This window comes from Melopsittacus undulatus, chromosome 2 (genome assembly GCF_012275295.1).
Source record: "Melopsittacus undulatus isolate bMelUnd1 chromosome 2, bMelUnd1.mat.Z, whole genome shotgun sequence".
Lineage (NCBI taxonomy): Eukaryota > Metazoa > Chordata > Aves > Psittaciformes > Psittaculidae > Melopsittacus > Melopsittacus undulatus.
This window is the reverse complement of record NC_047528.1, coordinates 33,507,712-33,526,536: the sequence shown is the minus strand read 5'-3', so window position 1 is coordinate 33,526,536 and position 18,825 is coordinate 33,507,712.

The window sequence follows — 18,825 nt, the reverse complement described above, 5'->3', positions numbered from 1 at the left end:
AGGGTCACCTCCTTTGACCTGCTGGTCACGCTTTTTTTGATGCAGCCCAGGATATGTTTGGCTTTCTGGGATGCAAGCACACACTGCTGGCTCATGCTCATTTTCTCATTAACCAACACCCCCAAGTCCTTCTCCACGGGGCTGCACTGAATCTCTTCTCTGCTCAACCTGTGACTCTGCCTGGGATTGCCTCGACCCAGGTGCAGGACCTTGCACTTGGCATGGTTAAACTACATAAGGTTGGAATCAGCCCACCTCACAAGCATGTCAAGGTCCCTCTGGATGGCATTCCTTCCCTCCACCAAACCACACAGCTTGGTATCACCAGCAAACTTGCTGAGGGCACACTCAATCCCACTGTCCATGACACTGACAAAGATGTTGAACAAGACCGGTCCCAATACCGATTCCTGAGGGACACCACTTGTTAATGGTTTCCAGCTGGACACTGAGCTGCTGACCACAAATCTCCATGTGGCCATCCAGCCAATTCTTCACCCACCGAGTGGTCCACCTATCAAATTGATGTTGTATGGGACAGTGTTGTATGCTTTGCACAAGTCCAGTTAGGTGACGTCAATGGCTTTACCCTTGTCCATCAGTTCCGTAGCCACCAAATTGGTCAGGCAGGGTTTCCCCTTAGTGAAGTCATGCTGGCTGTCACCAAGCACCTTGCTGTTTTTCATGTGCCTTAGCATGAATTCCAGGAGAATCTGCTCCAAGATTTTGCCAGGCACAGAGGTCAGACTGACTGGTCTGTAATTCCCCAAGTCATCCATTTTCCCCTTCTTGAAAACTAATTATTATTTTAATGAAGAGGAGGGAGGAATAGAGAGAGAGAGGAATTGAATCAAAAAAAAACCCCACGTCATGCACGATAAAATTGTTCACCACCTTCTGACCAACATCCAGCCCTACCTGAGCAGTTATCGGCGTCTCCCAGCCAACTCCACCCAGTTTATATACTGAGCATGGCATTCTATGGTATGGAATATACCTTTGGGTAGTTTGAATAAAATGTCCAGGCTATTCTCCTTCCCCATCTTCTTGTGCACATCCTCACTGTCAAAGGTTGTGGAATTGAAATGTCCTTGATTTAGACTTAGCAACTACTAAAACATCAGTCTGCTATCAAAATTATTCTCATTCTAAACCCAAATCACAGCACTGTACCAGCTACTGCGAAGAAAATTAACTCTATCCCAGCCTCCAAACCAGGACAGGATATCGTGCTTTTAAGTCAATTTTATCTCTTTTTAGCCAAATGGAGATTTAATCATGGGACTTTCATATCACAAACGAATGCTCAGCATCCCTCCTTCTAGAGAGCCTTTGTGAGAAGCCTAATAGGACACTAATATTCTGCCAGTGTATCAATCACAGAATGCTCTGTCGGAAGCAAAATAATTAGCATGAAACTTGCTTCAGAACTGCAGTATAAACTTCTGCTCGGAATGACTCAATAGTGTCAGCACTTGGCTAGTTTTATTCCCCACAGTTTTTGCACAAACTTGAGTATAAAGTGAGTGTTAAAAACTACTATGCTAGGCAATAAGACATTTCAGCTCCCCTGCAGTTGTAGATGAACAGGAATTTCGTGGAAAGAGATTTGAAGGTATTCCAGTGACAGTGAAATGCCTTAACCATAATTGAAAATGCAACAAAAGAGTTAGAAAATTTTGTATTACTGCTTTTTAAGTCCTGCTTAAATAGATCTAACAATCTGACACTACTCTGAAGATCTGCTGTAGCTATAGAGCCCCTCTCCATACTCAGCCTTAGGTCTTTATCCAGTTAAGCAAGTTTAGAACTTCTTCCTCAAGAATGTAACTGAACCATTATTAAATTCTATTGACAAATTTCCACTGACTTCACTGAACAATGGAAGAGGGCTAAGACAAATCATGAAGTCATGAAGATCCAGAACCTTCTGATTACTTAGGCATCTCAATCTCATTGGTCTCAGGGGGAGTCATATGTCAGATGGGCTGAAGGATTTGTAATGTGGCAGAACCACTTTTGAACAATGACAGTGATGCCTGATACCTTCATCCAGAAGATCTGAGTACCAGGGTTACCTAAGTGTGGCTACACTCCTTATCTTTTCCTAAGCCACCCAAAAGTCAAGCAGGAAGGTCAAAAGAAAACAAGCTTCACCCAGTGTTTTCATTTCAAGTGTCAGTCCTGTCCAGAGAAAAAAAAAAACAAAACCCACAACAAGATCTGTTTACCTTTCCTCTTGTGTTATCCTGAAACATGCTATATGATGGGTAGCCTGGAACCTATCGCAATGAATAAGTGCAATGGCCAAGACTTTTTTTCATCTGAATCTAACTTATAGTTCAGCTGCCAGTCCCTCCAGCCAGTCCCAGGGCTTTGGGCTTTCTGGACCTGCAAAATCTGCGCATGCAGCAGTTTCACTAACAAGGAAAGACAAAAAAAAAAAAAAAAAGAAAAAGGAAGTGTTTTATTTAAAACAGGAGCACAGGTCACACCCTAGCAGGACCAAAACATACATTGCTTATAACATTGCCACCACAGAAACAAATAACAATTTGGGAGATACTATTTAATTTTCCGCTCCTACCCAGTTCCAAAGGAATAAGCAGGGAGAATAGCTTAAGTACCTTCTTCCCCCTTATCTCTTCTGACAGAAAGCTTTATGGGCATATATTTTGTTCCTACTGTCCCCCAGACTTTGTCAGTATTGGTGAGACAATAGAGGTGGAAGGTACACAGCAGAGTTATGACAGCTCTGCTTGGCTGTGTTATTTTTCCCTATGTGTAATACCTGAGATGTCACATTGATAAAACTTTCTTTTCATGGCAATCCTCTATTTCCTAAGTTATACTGACTGCTCTTCAAAATCATGGCCTGGATGTAAATTAGTAGTGTCTACTGGGCTTACTTTAAACAAAAATACCAGAAACACTCCTCATCAAAGCACCCTGTATGGTATCACACTGCCAAAAATGGGCCATCCTGCTCATGATACAAGCTCAGTCAAGCCTGGCTACATTGCAAAACTATAGAATTATGATATTTTGCTCCTTCATGGTAAATCCTACTTACTGCAATCATCGCTTAGTGGGGTGTTCCACATTTTGTGATCCAAATGTTCAGAACTAATACTGTTGTATATTAAACTGTAATCTAAATTATAACTGTTCCAGGGATAGCTTCAGACTGATTACAGGTTGCACTACCAAAAGTCAGTGATACAGGTGTTAAATTATCATTATAATGGTCTCCTGGTGCAGAAAAACAGCTCAGTTTATATTTAATTTACTGTTATAGTTTCATAACATTCTGGAAGATCCATTAGCATGGAAGTGAGTGAATTCTTCCTGTTTTCAGAAGCATAGACATGCGGTGACCTCCTCTCTCTCTCTGCATTATTATACCACATTCTAATTTTAGTAGAGATTGCAAATAATTATCATAATAATGATATTAATTATAGCTATGCAGAATTGCTTTGGAACTCATGAGGTAATATGAGGTACATTTAAAAATAAAGACTTAGGAATAAGCCAAAACCAAGAAATAATGGAAGTCATCTAGCTGATATTTAGATTACTGTGTTGTACATCTACTTCCGAACTAGTCACACTTGGGTCTTTTATACATATCAAGACAGAAAAAAAGAATTTACTGAGCACTATTCTCCTCATCTATTTTAGACAAATACTTTACTGTGAGATGAATTGCATTCAAGAGTTTCTCTTTCCTTCTAGTGACTACAAATGAAGTTGAAGGTGACTGCTCTGAATGCAGAGATATTCATCAAACCACATGAATCTCATCCACACTATCAAATTATCAGTACTTTTAAATCATAGGCTCTGCTGCAGGGTCAATCCAATCTAGCTGTGGGGAAAGGAGCACTGTTGTGAGACCTCTGAAACACCACAAAATCAGAGGTACTTACTCTGCACTGGATGGTGTCCTGGTTTCAGCTGTAACAGTTATTAGTGGGAAGGGAAGGAGAGAGATAAAGGCCTTTAGTCTGATAAATCCATGTTAAGAGTTAGCTGGCTCCACAGTGTTTCATCTGAACTGCTTTCAACACCTGAATGAGCACCATTGCCTGTACAGAGTACTGCCATCAACAGTTCAAATGTGTCCTAACACAGTTGTGCTTTGTCTACACTGATATAAGTTAAATGTCTGAGTCTGTACTCTGGCACTGAAGTGACTGGCATGGGACAAAAATAGTTTTTACACTGTTATCCATATAACTATAATGTTGTTTTCTAAACGGGTTGTCCACTTGCAAACAATCCACAATCCTCAGCCCACTCCAATTCTCCAGCCTGGTAAAATTTCAGGGAATAGTGTTAGCTTGCCAAAATCACTCCTGAGACTATCTGTCAATTTAATAGCAGAAAACTCTGTAATCTCTGGGAGTACTCACTGTCTGTGGCCAGAGCTCCTCAAGGTTTTCCCCACCCTGCCCCTGGCCCATGATCCCCATTTCAGCCCCAGCTGCCCCACCAGAGCAGGAATCTTCTTACAGTTGCTGCCAGACCTGCTACAGAACAAGAACCTGAAAATAGATTTTCTGCAAAAATCTTTTATGAGAATGGATGTGGACACAGTTCAACTGGAGATTGGACTCTACATGCATAGATGTTATGAGGATGTCAGAGGTTCCTATGAGTTAGATTTTGGCTTGCAAAAGAATGAATAAGCCTCTAAGCCCCTTCATTGTATTAACACTTTAATACATATATTTGCAGCCACTAACTGGTAAAGCAATAACAGAAAGTAATCTAGTATCCTATTTTCTTTCAAGAATGTTTAAATACATTAACAACACAAGGAAGATTAGAGATGATATTGATCTGTTACTCGATGGGATCGGTGACCTTACATATAAGGGTTTAGACAAAGCAGTGATGTTTGATGCTGCCTTTGCCTCTAACACCAGTTAGAGCCCCGTGGAGCCCTGTGTTGGAAGACTGTAGCTGGGGGGGGGAGGGGGCTGATAAACTGATTGAATGACAAACTGACTAACGGTAAAATGACTGAACTTCTGAACTTGTTCAAGACTCACTGCTCCATGTGGCTGCACTCCGTCAAATGTAGAGAGGCCTTAAAGAGAAATCCGGATAGACTAAAGAGCTGGGCAATCACCAATCATGTGAAATTTAACAAGACCACTTACAGAACTCTACAGCTGGGATGGGGCAATCCTGATTATAAATGCAAATTTGTGGATAAGAGTCTGGAAAGTAGCCCCACAGAAAGAGAACTGGGGTTTGGGTTGATGGCAAGTTGAATATGAGTCAGCAGTGTGCCCTGGCAGCCAAAAGGACAAACCTGCTCTGAAGTGCATCAAGCACAGTATAGCAAGCTGGTCAAGGGAGGTGATTGTCCCACTCTCCACTGCACTAGTGGAGCCTCACCTCAAGTACTTTGCAGCTTTGGGTGCCTCACTATAAGGTCATCAAACTATTAGAGTGTAGAGCAGAGTAAGCAAGATGGTGAAAGGCCTCAAGGGCAAGACAAGTAGAAGATAAAATCACTTGGCTTGTTCAACTTAGAGAAGCCTGAGGGGTGACCCCACCACAATCTACAGCCTCCTCAAGAGGGACAGTGGAAGAGGAGGTGTTGATCTCTCTCTGGTGACCAGAAACAGGGCATGAGGAAGTGGAATGAAGCTGCACCAAGGGAAGTTCAGACTGGACATTAGGAAAAGGTTCTTCACCAAGAGAGTGGTCAGTCACTGGAACAAGTTCTCCAGTGAAGTGGTCATGGCATCAAATCGGTCAGAATTCAAGGAGCATAGAATCATAGAATAGTTAGGTTTGGAAAGGACCCGAAGATCATCTAGTTCCAGCCCCCTGCCATGGGCAGGGACACCTCACACTAAACCATATCACCCAAGGCTTTGTCCAGCCTGGACTTGAACACTGCCAGGGATGGAGCATTCACAACTTCCTTGGGCAACCTGTTCCAGTGCCTCACCATCCTTACAGTAAAGAATTTCTTCCTTATATCCAGTCTAAACCTCTGCTATTTAAGTTTCAACCGGTTACCCCTTGTCCTATCACTACAGTCCCTAATGAATAGTCCCTCCCCAGCATCCCTGTACGCCCCCTTCAGATACTGGAAGGCTGCTATGAGGTCTCCACGCAGCCTTCTCTTCTCCAGGCTGAACAGCCCCAACTTTCTCAGCCTGCCTTCATATGAAAGGTGCTCCAGTCCCCTGATCATCATCGTGGCCCTCCTCTGGACTTGTTCTAAGAGTTCCATGTCCTTTTTATGTTGAGGACACCAGAACTGCACACAATACTCCAAGTGAGGTCTCACGAGAGCAGAGCAGATGGTCAGGATGACCTCCTTCAACCTGCTGGTCACAATTCTTTTGATGCAGCCCAGAATACAGTTGGCTTTCTGGGCTGCATCTTTATGATCCTCTTAGTTGTATGGTTTAGTTTTAGGTAGTCCTGCGAGGAGCAGGGATTTGGACTTAATGATCCTTATGGAACCCTTCCAACTTGAGAGATTCTGATTCTATGATACTGTGAATTAAAAACCAATATGGAAACTCTACTGATGTACCAAAACTTAAGTGTTAAAAAGCCCCAGATGTAAAAATGGTCTTCATGATTACCGGGAACTGTAATAAGCCAATTACTCCTAAGGTTTTTTGTCAATATGTATTTCCAGCAGAGTAATACCCTTCTGTAATACTAATGGATTTGCATATTTACTATAATGTGCTCCCCTTGGTTTTTTTTTTTTTTTCATTGATATTTTAAGTCCTTGTATTACCCATGAAGAAGGTGGTGTAACAATGTCAATTTAATTCTTCAGAAGGTGGACATAAAATTGAGTATGTTGCTGTCTCTGGAAGTGTTTAACCAATTTAAGCTTATTCTCACTGAAGTCATTTCAGTTTATTGAAATAGTTCACAATGCACAAAGCAAGACAGACTCAACAAGGGAAAGAAAGAAGATTAAGCAAAAGAAGAAAAGGATTACTTAAAGAAGATATTCTGTGGTGAAGGGAAAGCTTTGAGTTTTGTGAACTATAAAGCTTAAGAGATAGCACATGACACTCATGTATCACACATGCACATGTGCAGAAGTTGGTAGCACTGCTATAGTGATGATCAATAGTTTCTGACTATTGACAGGACACTAATGACAGAATACTCAGCAGTAGAATTTCCAATCCAGTTCTTTTCAGAATAATAACTAAAGAAATCGAAACTTTAATTAAAGAACTTCAAAGTACCACTTTTCTTCTAATATGCGGCACCTGCAACACATGAAAATTATTTGTTAGGAATGATAGATTTTTCTAATGTTACAAAGGCAACTGACAACACCCATGTGCTCACTTAACGTGTCTCCCAATGAACAAATACATAGAATTTTCAAGGTTATTTATTCATGGAAAAAGGAATCATCCCTTGAAAAGAAAGCTGTTTATAATATTCAGTAGTGTATTATGAACATTAGTTAATGATCTCAGAAAAGATTTACACCAGTGTTGGACAAGATAATTAAGACTGCAGGTTTAACAGCTTTGGCTTTCAGAATACTTGAGATAAAACCATTTTGTAAAAATTACCTCAGTGACATATCTAGATGATGCTTTATCTGAATATCACAAATTACATTCTTCCATTTCTATTTGTATATGGCTATGCCATGGAATGCTAAATTATTACAGCCAGTTTCACACACCTGCAGAAATAAAATACAGTATTCACCATTCTTATTCTGTTATGAAGAAAACTTCTGGCTTTATTCCAGATTTCTATATCTAAATCTATCCAGTGACACAAAATATAACTCCTGGTAACAACTGCTACAGTATGTTTGCTCAGACTGCATGCAATGTATGGGCCTAGTTACTTTTAAGGATAATTCACATTTGTAAGACTTCGAAAGCAGAGGAACTCCCATGACAGCTAAGACAAATGGGAACAATAGTGTATTGCAACTTACACAGCATCTACCATCCAGTGCACCTAAGGGCCATTAAAACTTGCAATTAAACCTTCCGAAAAGTTCATATCAAGTAAGTAGTTTTATTATTCCTGTTTTACAAATGAGCAAACTGAGTTACAAAAAAAACAATTTGCTCAATTTCACAGCTAAATTAGTGCAACAAATCGATACAGACCTAGTCTGAGTTCATGAGTTTGAATCTTATTTCAATACTTTAAGCAATTATTGTATTATTGCTGTCATTATTTTTTTGTTATTTATTTATTATTTGTTGCTATTGTTGTTGCTGTTGTTGTTATTGTTAGATGGAAAGGAACATTTTCTCAATTATAAATGAAAAATTCTCCAGAGAACCAACAATGGTAAAAATGCAGTTTGGACACAGAACTGAAAACCCCAAAGCTATTTCCAAAGAGAAATTCCAGCATACTGTTTATTCCATCCTGTAATAAATTATCAACAGGACACACTGTGATAAGAGCCAGAGTTTATAACCCAATATCTATTTTTTTAAACATTTTTGTAGGTCATTCAGGTAATGGTTGAAAGCAAAGTTAGCAATCCCTGTAGGTTAGTACAGTTTAGCAAGGAGAGAAAAAGATGGAAGTGGAACAAGAAACGCATTCGCAGTCACTGATTTCTCACCTTCAGGGAAGGATGCTGGTGTCCAGAAACACCACTCAGAGAGGTGATCTGCTACACAATATTCTGTGAACCCTGACTGACTCTTTTTTTCGCACTGAGTGGGAAAGATTAGAAGCTGATCCTATAGATCAACAACTGTGACTCAGAAGCTGTAATAATCCTGCGGTCTGCTGCTTCCCTAGGATCAGTTAACTCATTCTTCCAAGGACAGACGTTGGACTTTGGATGAAATGTCAGATAAAGTCCTGCTTTAAAATTCTGTAGAAAGAGCAGCACAAGCTAAAGACAGACATAATGTAAACAGGCACTGCATAAGCTTCCAGTACAAGCCTGCCAATATGACTTATTCCTGATTTGTAAAACTTTTGTATCCCAGCTCTTCTCCTCAACATATGTAGCCAGGCATCCTGTATTACACCTAAGGAAAATAAAATCTGAAGTATAAAAATCTGTATCTGTTTTCTTTTGGTGACCTTCAAATGTTCCCTCAAACCTTTAGTACTGATGTTAATGAAATCCTCACATGGAATCAAATGCAAGTCTATTGTTTATAATAAATGTTCTAAGTTGGGTTGTATTTGAAAGACAAATAAAGGTGTATCTTTTCTTTGGGAGGCCTTCTGCTATCTCTGAACACAACAGCACATAGCAAAGAGAATGTTCTTCACTTATTAAATTAAAATAAATATTTGACTATGCAATGTATTTAACATTAAGCGAATATCAATCATCTAAAGCGTCTGAACAGGGACTTACAACTTTACAAGAAGAAAATGTTGTGACTTTCCTCTTTTCCTGGATAAAGCTGTTAAGGTTCTTGGGCCAATTCTGGCATGACCTGTCATACAAATCCCAAATGAATATAATGGGTTTATCTGCATGTAAGTGAAAGCAAAAAAATATCAGAAGTATTTTAAGCATTCAATAGTTAAGCGAGAATTTTTTTTTTTCTAATTAATTAGAATTCTGTGCTTTTAAAACAAAGACATAACATGCATTTTTTCAATGATTCATACTGGCTGAGTGCTCTACTTCTTTTTATCGGTACCTGTGCGCAATTACTAATTGTTTCTCATTACTTCATTGGTATACTTCAGCTGAGAAGGAAATTCGATACTTTTGGGCATTGACCCATTCTCAGCTGACATTCAGCTATTTTTAGTCACCCCATCTTTTCTGCTCTTTTCCTAATAAATGTCTTTAGAACAACTACTGTTGACATAAATGTTTATTGCTTTTGTTCTACACCATTTCTTTTATTAATTTAACCCTCTCATCCATTTAGGGTGCTTTATTAAAGGTGGGGTTTATATTTTTTTAATGTTTATTATAGGCTTTTTATATTTATTTTTCATTTCCTTTTGAGTATGTACCAGCAGTAAGTAAGGTCATGTTGGGCAACATAGTCTAGGGTAAGCCATCCCTGACTATGGCAAAAGGTTTGGAACTAGGTGATCTTAAGGTCCTTTCCAACCCTAACCATTCTATGATTCTATGAAAACTATTGTTACTGGTAACAATTACTGACTTTATAATTACTATTTTATATATGTAACTTACTACAGATGTTTATTCAAAAGGCACTGATACTTTCTGCCATATACAGGATTTTTTTCTTTTTTTTTTTGATATAGATATGTTTGAAAAAAGTTATGGCTTATGTGCATCTGTGTTTGGTATTTCTCAACAAGCTTGCATAGGTTTTTTTTGTATGTGAAAATATTAATATTGCATGATATCTGGCTCACCAACTCCAAGAAAAATATGTTACATATCAAATAGCCTGTAACAATAATACAGCAGTTTACAACATATGTCAACAAATAGTGCCTAAACCCAGCACTAATGTATTCCTAGGGGCATGAATGTCAGAGCTAGGGCACAGGCAATCCTCCATTCAGTAAAGTAAATTCTTGTAAGTATATCTTGCATTCTTTTTACATAATAAAGAGAAAAAAGCAACAAGAAATCCTGAACATCCTGTAATGCTAATTAAAAGTAATAGACACAAGATAACAAATCAGAAAATCAAGACCACTGTGTTTTTGACTTGTTGGTGTTGTCCTTCTAATTAATACCATGTCATGTTTTCATGCTTCATGTATCCAATTGCTGTATGAAGTAGTCTTCATCCATTCAACCACTTCCCTCAGGGGTTAATGATTCTAGTTTCAGTGTGCTTTGAATGATAGCATTCGTATTCGGAATTCAAAGGTCATTTTCTAATTGCTTTGAGTATTATAGAGGCTCATTATTTTTTTTTTTTTTGTATAGGCCAAAGAATACCTGTGGTTTTACTGAAATTATATAAATTTGGGAAACATTTTTTTGCTGAATCAGTAGGCTAACTTTATTTAGATAGTAGCAAATGCAATGATCAGAGTTATAAATATTTGCAGGTATACATTGAAAACTGTTCTGAGAACAGTGTTTCCTCAGCTAGGAAGGTGTTACCTTTCTTGCACATAAACCATTCTGGTTTCACATAAAGTGGTAGAAGCTTTGTCCTTCCATGAAGCTGCTAGAAGAGGTAAGCATTCAAGGACATAAACACTCAGTGTGATAAAAATGCAACAGTATATAAATATCTCAGGAGCATCACAAGATGGAAAAAATAGAAATCTGAGCAGAGAGGTTTGCAAAGGGCAACATGGAAATAAGATCATATCATTATACTACCAGATTGAATGAAATCTCAATATGAAAGCTTATGAATATAATTCCCAGCAGAAGAGAAAATTCTGACCCTCTTATTACACTTGCATGGTGTTGTGATTTAAGCCCAGCTGGCAAAGAAGTACCACACAGCCATTTGCTGGGACCCAAACCCCCTCACCCAGTGAGATGGGAAGGAGAAACTGAAAAAAAAAAAAAAAAAAAGAAAAAAGTAAAACCCCAAGAAATAAGACCAATTTAATAATTTAAATAAAAGCAAAATATTGTTATGATAATAGGACATAAAGAGAGATATTCCTTTCATCCCCTCTCCCTGAAAACACCTGATCCAAGCATTGATTGGTCCCTGCTGGGTGAATCCACACAGTTTGTATACTGGGCATGACGTGCTGTGGTATGGAATACCCCTTTGGCTAGTTTGGGTCAGGAGTCCTGTCTCTGCTCCCTCACAGCTGCTTCTGCTCCTCCTCACAGGCAGAGCATGAAAGACTGAAAAGTCCTTGATCAGGCTAAGTGCTGCATCAGTGTGTTATCAGTGTTGTTCTCAGACTAAAGCCACAACACCACACTGCATCAGCCTCTAGGAAGAAAATTAACTATCCCAGCCAAAACCAGGACACATGGAAGGAATAGTGTGTTCAGTATAAAGTTTTCAGTGGGACAATGCGAAAAACTAGGTATTCTTAACTGAAAAACCTTTGTTTAACAATGTTTTCAGAAAGCATATACTATTTTAGTCAAGCTTCTAAGATTTAATTCAACCTGTGAATAACACCGTAAGCATAATTGTCTATCTACTTACCACAGACTACAGTATTAACCACAAAGATATTCTCAGGCTGTTACAGACTAACAAAAAAAAAATTCATTCACTGTCAGTGGCACACATATGCAAGCACTCATTACATACTCATTACACTCCTTTCTGCAACACTGCCAAGTCTTGAAATTTTTTGGAAATGCTTCAGTGTTTTTGCTTCCGGATACTTTCAAGCTGATTCATGAACTGTGGGAGCTGTTAACACCAGGCTGATACAGTTCCAGTCTACATCAGTAGAGCTGTGCAGCCTTCAGTAAGTTATGGAGCCTGGGAATAAGCACTGTCCTGCCCCTCTCAAGTTGGGTGAAGGATGTTTTTTCATGGGGGAGGAAACCCCTTTAGAATTGTTTGTTACCTCTGCAAATGTGTAATATATTGTCAGTTTCTCATAACTTCAGTGCCATAGTTCTATTGCCCAAAAAAAGTTTTATATTGTGGTGTTGATTCAACAGTGGAAAGGGAGTGCATGATATAGCAAGCAATATCCAACTGAGTAACAACACAGTTTGTCTGGTTGTGCTTTAGAAAGTTCAAGATAAAAGAAAAAGACACCTGGAGGAAGGGGACAGGTTGATGTACAAGAAAAGGAAAGACAGCTGAGGGGAAAGAAACATAGAACAAGGACACCCAGAGGGAGACTCTGGTCCACAGAATTCTAGGCATCACACCAATGTGAAATATCAAAGTAGACTTCCCTTTATACACTACTGCAGCAAGTCTCCCAGCATTCCTGGCTTGTAAGGTGGCACTGTCAGATAGGAAAGAATGTTAGGATGTATATGTCAATTTATGGTCAATTCTTTGAGCACATGTGAATGTGTATGTATAAAAATCAGTTTCTCTCCATACACATGTATATATGTCTGTGCATGCATGACCAGTTTTCTTACAGCTTCTGCAGCAAAAAATTCCCAATATGAGAGGTGTCTACGCAACTAGAAAGACATCTCTCTCTTATTAACTCTAGTGAGGCTAGATGACAAGTTTTAATTAAATACCTAAATGTTTCATACATGAAATTAGCTGTGAGCATGCAAACTGAGCTCAGACTCCTAACTAGACAAAGCTGTATATCAGTACATTCAGTTCGAGAAATAAAAGCTTCTGTATTTCTGCACAATAGCTAGGAATAATTGTCACGGATGAATGAATCTGTGCTGGTGTAAGAAATAAACCAGAATTTGGAAGTAGATGTTAGTTTTTCCATTCTTATGCTGCTATTGACAAGTAGATTTTTCCCCTTTTTTTTTCATTAAACTTACTTTTGTATTAAAAAATGTAAAAGACCAGTTATAGTGTTTTCTAGAATTAATCACTGGAAACAAGATTAATTTCTGGTATAGCTTATAGCTAATTCTTTCACTTATGTAATAAAATTTTTTGGGTTTTGGTTTTGTTTTGTTTTTTTTTTTTCTGAAAATAATGGAGCAGTCTAAGTACAACTCTTCTATTAAATACATAAGGAGATAAACCTACAAAGAAATAACTGTATAATAGAAAGAAGCATATAGTTGAAACTGGCTATAGTTGAAACTGGACCACAATATTGCTATAATTTCTTCTATACAATACACCTGATTTTGTAATTATGGTTGCATTAGAAATCAGTTATCAACTGCTATAGATTTTCTAATGTGAATATGTATAATTCATAGTTAAAATGAAAAACTAAAAAATGGAAACTGAGCAGAAAGAACAAGGTAAAATTTTGTGCTTAAACTGACCATTTCTACTGCCATCTTAGGGTAAAAAACAAAACAAAAAAAGAAAAAGTTATGGCTGATAGTGGGGTTTCCACCTCCTGTTCTTTTTATCAACTCTATTTTAGACACCTTTGTATGGGAGCTCTAGAGAGAGCTGTGCCCTTTTCTGAGCACTGAGAGGGATGAAAGGAAGTGATAGGTTTTTACTGACTTGACACAGGCAACCTCAAAGAGCACAGCAGAAAAAAAAACAGAAAACAAATAATGCACATGCTGCACATAAAGAGCCCTTCCAAAGGCATTGGAAAGACTGAAATTTCACAGTTTTTAACTTAATGCTTACTAGATAATGCTATCTGGCTGTTGATAGCATAATGCAGTAGGGAAGTGTCCTGGTTTGAGCAGTAGCAGTCATTTTTCTCCTTCTTGGTAGCTGGTGCAGTGTTGTGTTTTGACTTGCAGGCTGAGAATGGTTGCTGATAGCAAGCATGTTTTGAGTTACTGCTCAAATGTTTGGTTTGTTCAAGGCCTTTTCTGAGCCTCATGCTCTGCCAGGGAGGAGGGGAGGCCGGGAGGAAGGAGAGACAGGACACCTGACCCAGGCTAGCCAAAGAGGTATTCCATACCATAGCACGTCATACCCAGGATGTAGCCGGGAGAAACCCGGAAGGGCTGGAGGTCTGGGGGGATGGAGGAGGTATCGGTCGGTGCTCAGTCAGGCAGGGTGGGGTGAGTTGTGGGTCGGTGGCTGGTGAGGTGTTGTATTCTCTTCACTTGTTATTGGCTTTATCATTATTATTTGTAGTAGTAGTAGCAGTAGTGATTTGCTATTAAACTGTGCTTATCTCAATCCGTGGGGGCTACGTTCTCTGGATTCTCCTTCCTAACTCTCCGGTAGTTGGGGGAGCGAGGGGGGGAGTGAGTAACGAGCTGTGCGGACTTGGTTTTAAACCACGACAGGAAGACAGTGTATTTCTGTCTAAGATTCACACATCTGCATTAGACATAAAGCATTTTAATAGAGTTTTAAAAGTGTGATGTAAAAGACTTTTTTATCAAAATCTAGCATAAGATAACACAGTTTGTAGCATGCAACTGAGTGCAATGCAGATAATTCCAAACCATCTTCCAGAGCATCTAAAGGTCCACATAGCACAGATCTGCAACAGACAGAAGTGCCAAATTGGGTCCCTGGAGCAGAACAGCACTATACCTGCAGTAACAAGGCTGGCTTCTTACAGCTCAGATTGAACATCAGAGATGCACTAGATTAAATCTGGAGCTGAAAACATAATTTTTAATAATTAAAAAATACATTTTTTTTAATCTGAAAAATTAAAATTCTTGGTAAATTGAAGCATTTCATTCAAAGATATTTTAACGCTGAACCGGAGTTTTGAACCACCAAAATAATTCAGATATCGCAAACCTTCATTTTTTTAATTTGGCTTGCCTCTACTGCCCCACTGCATACCTATGGCCACTTTATTGTATAAAGCTACAATAGTAAATGAAAATAAGATGGAGCAAAACTACATATGCAATAAAAATAGGAGTGCATGATGGCTTAAAACACCTATAATTCACTGGCAGCAGCTAGTCAGAAAAGTGAATGCCACACCCTCACATAAACAATGTTTTTTCTTTAGATTTTAGTATAATGTTTTCATGTTAGTTTATTTTTTTCATAGCTTGCCATAGACACATAAGCTAAAATAAATGTGTTAAATTAAAGCCAAAGAGAGATCATAACAAAATGGAAGTTGCTCATATAACAACTGCAAGAAAATTGAGAATACATATTGAGTCAAATGTATCAGAACAGGAGACAATTCTTTTATGTGTGCAGAGAGGCTTGAGAAATGTTTTGAGTTAAACGTCCAAGCATTTACGAAACAGCAAATGATTTTAGATTTTGGAAATGTCTGAAGCTATTATTCTCAGTTCTGCCCCTCAGATTACCCCAAATCTTCTCTGTTCCGTACATGAGCATCAGTGCCTTGTACACTGATAAGGACAAAAATAACTTATTTTCCTATTTTTTTTTAAAGTCTTCATTCTTTCCAGCCTCACTACAACCAGATGGGAGAAACTTAAACTCAGAGTAAATGAAGCAGAAGTTTCTGGAGAAACTTCAGCTGTAACCCTTCATGATTATCAACCGGGCTTTCATTCACCTGGTTACAAAATCTAAGACAAGTAGAAATAATTTTTTTTTTTTTATTCAGGTGTATGCTTGTCTTTACACAAAAAGCTCACCACCAACGTCTACGAAATACCTCTGTATCTTGGCTTTTTGCAGGTTGAGAAACTCAGTCTAGAAGAGTAAATGTTGCATTCAGAGTTACAATTGTCATGGGTTCAGCAGTAGCTCATGCTCTGCCAGGGAGGAGGGAGAGATAGGGCGCCTGGCCTGGGCTAGTTGGGGAGGTATTCCATACCACAGCACGTCCTCCTCGGGGAGGGGACTGGAAGCTGGCTGGGAGGGAAGGGGTTAACACGCCGGGCTGGGCTGGGGGAGGCAACTGGAAGCTGGCCAGGAAGGGAGGGGTTAGCTCTCCTCCGGGTTGGCCTCGTGGCAGCGGGTGGTATCGTATTCTCTCTCCCTGTTTATCCCCTCTAATATTAATTTGTTATTGGTACCAGTAGTGATTTCTGTTATACCTTGATTGCTGGACTGATTTTACCTCAATCCGTGGGAGTTGTATTCCTCTGGCTCTCCTTCCCATCCCTCCGGGATTGGGAAGGTGAGGGGGGGGGGGGGGGGAGGGGAAACGAAGTGGGAACTGTGCAGATTTAGTTTAAACCACGACACAATGATTTAGGTAGAGACTCACTGCTAGACCTTACAAATACTTATTTTACAAATGGGGATTCACTATATAACAGTACAGAAATGTGTCCATAGCAAATTTCTTTTGCATATACTTACCTTAAATAAGCAAATTGTTAAATAAGCAAATTGAGAAAAGCTTCCTAAAAACTTTAAAGCAAGATACAGAAGTGAATACGTTTTTCATAAAAATAAGAAAAAAATCACAGCTCATTTAAAGCTATTTTTGCGTAGAGTTTTATTTGTATTCCACAATTAAAAAAATGCTGGGAAGAGATCTTATCCTATTAGTAATACCTTCATGCTAAGGCTTTAAACATGCTAGTAATCTGACTAAAGAAAATCCATTGATATAGTCACCCCAGTAAACAATTGAAAAATACTGAATAAATAACTGTGACAAAGAGAAAAATAATAGGTCTTAGTTGAAAGAAAAGTAGAAATTAACATGTGGAAACAGGTTTTCTTTGTCATCTATTTGACTGTCCCACAGCCAAATATGGTTGATTAGTTTTACCTTTGTATTCAATGGCAGACTTTTGAGCAAAGCATGTTTAAAGGTCCCAGAGGATTGGCCTTATCTATTGCCTGGCATTCATGTCTCTGATGTGAACTCTTTCTCAGTACTGTGGGGTAGAAAAAGATACAGGAGCCAACTTGTGATGTCAAAGGGACCCATGCACTTGAAGGGAGACTGTCCAGTTATCTCCCAGTTACTGATTCTGACAGTTATTGATTCTAACAGTTTCTTTTTCCCTCATGTAACAAGAGTAGCAGGGACATAGAGAATCGCATTCTAATAAGAATTCAAGTTTTACAAAACCTTTTATTTTCTTTAATCTTAATTTGTTTTTTAAACAGTTTGGATATTTTTATGTTTCAGACAATATATTTGGACTTCAACTCACAGTAGTTTTGCATACACACATTCTTCCTGTTTGCTCTCACAACTCCAAGAAAAGATTCTGGCAAACTGTCTAACTGCAGCAAATTGTTTACCACTGAGATAAGGGCTTTCACAACAAACCAAGTGAGTACAAAAACTGTATGAGAGCTGACAGACATGCTAAACCTGTAGATCTATTGATTGAAAGCTTGTTCATTTCCTGGAAAAGATGGAGATGATGAGAAAAGTATGGTGGAGTAAAAATGCAACTTGCCCATCCTCATGACAGACTGATCCAGAAAAGACCCTGGGAGAGGAATCTTGCACAGATTCCCGTCTCCAGCACAGCCATCTGTGCTTCTTTTTATTTACGGCTATTTATGGGTTTTCACTACAGTGTAGTTCCTGAGCCTATTGTTTTACCAATAGCAAGAGTCTTCAAATTTTCCCAACATGTGAACCATATTTTCCTTAGTTGTGATCAATAACCACCCTAAGACAAATCCAGAAATTGCTTAGAGAAATAAAGCAGGTTAACCAAACTCATATGCAACTGAGCTAGAAGTGTTTTGCCCTTATGGAACAAGTCAGTCATATTGATTCTGTTCATTGTTTAAGCTCTCACTCCCATCTGCTCTATATCCTTCCCTTTCCTCACTCCTCATATCCTGAATCTTCACCATCTAATCTCCCTTCACTTTCTCAACATCTTTTATTTTTTCTCTTCGGTTGCACCAGTGGAATAAAAATGCATTTTATTTTCTCCTATTACTTCTTCTGACTTATCCCAGAGCTTCTGAGAAACAAACTATCTGAATAAATGGGGGGGGGGGGAGGTTGAAAGAAAGAAAAAAAAGAGCTCTTCTGACCATGCAGTTCTCTGGATAAATATGCTTTAGAACACATTTTCTCTGAGTGTTTATTTAAAGGTATTTTAGCAGGCTATTAGAAAAATGAAGCTGTCAAACCTTCATTTTCATTACTCTCTATTAGTGATTTTACAACTTCAGGGATACAGTATGTTCAGACTATAGGTAAGCACTATGGTAACTCTAAGTACACAACTAAATAGCCCAAGGTAAATACAGTAATGATTCTCTTGAAGTTAAAAATTAGCTTCTCCTGAGGAAAAATCAGAGCAGTAGTCTAGCTCAGTTGCTCTGAAGGAACAATCTCTCTTCACTGATACTTAAGGCAGCCTTGCCAGATTAGCTGTTTAAATGAGACACTAGGTTCATGAAACTAGTTCTGCTCTAAGCATGAATTAGTTTATCAAGCCCTGGAGCTGTA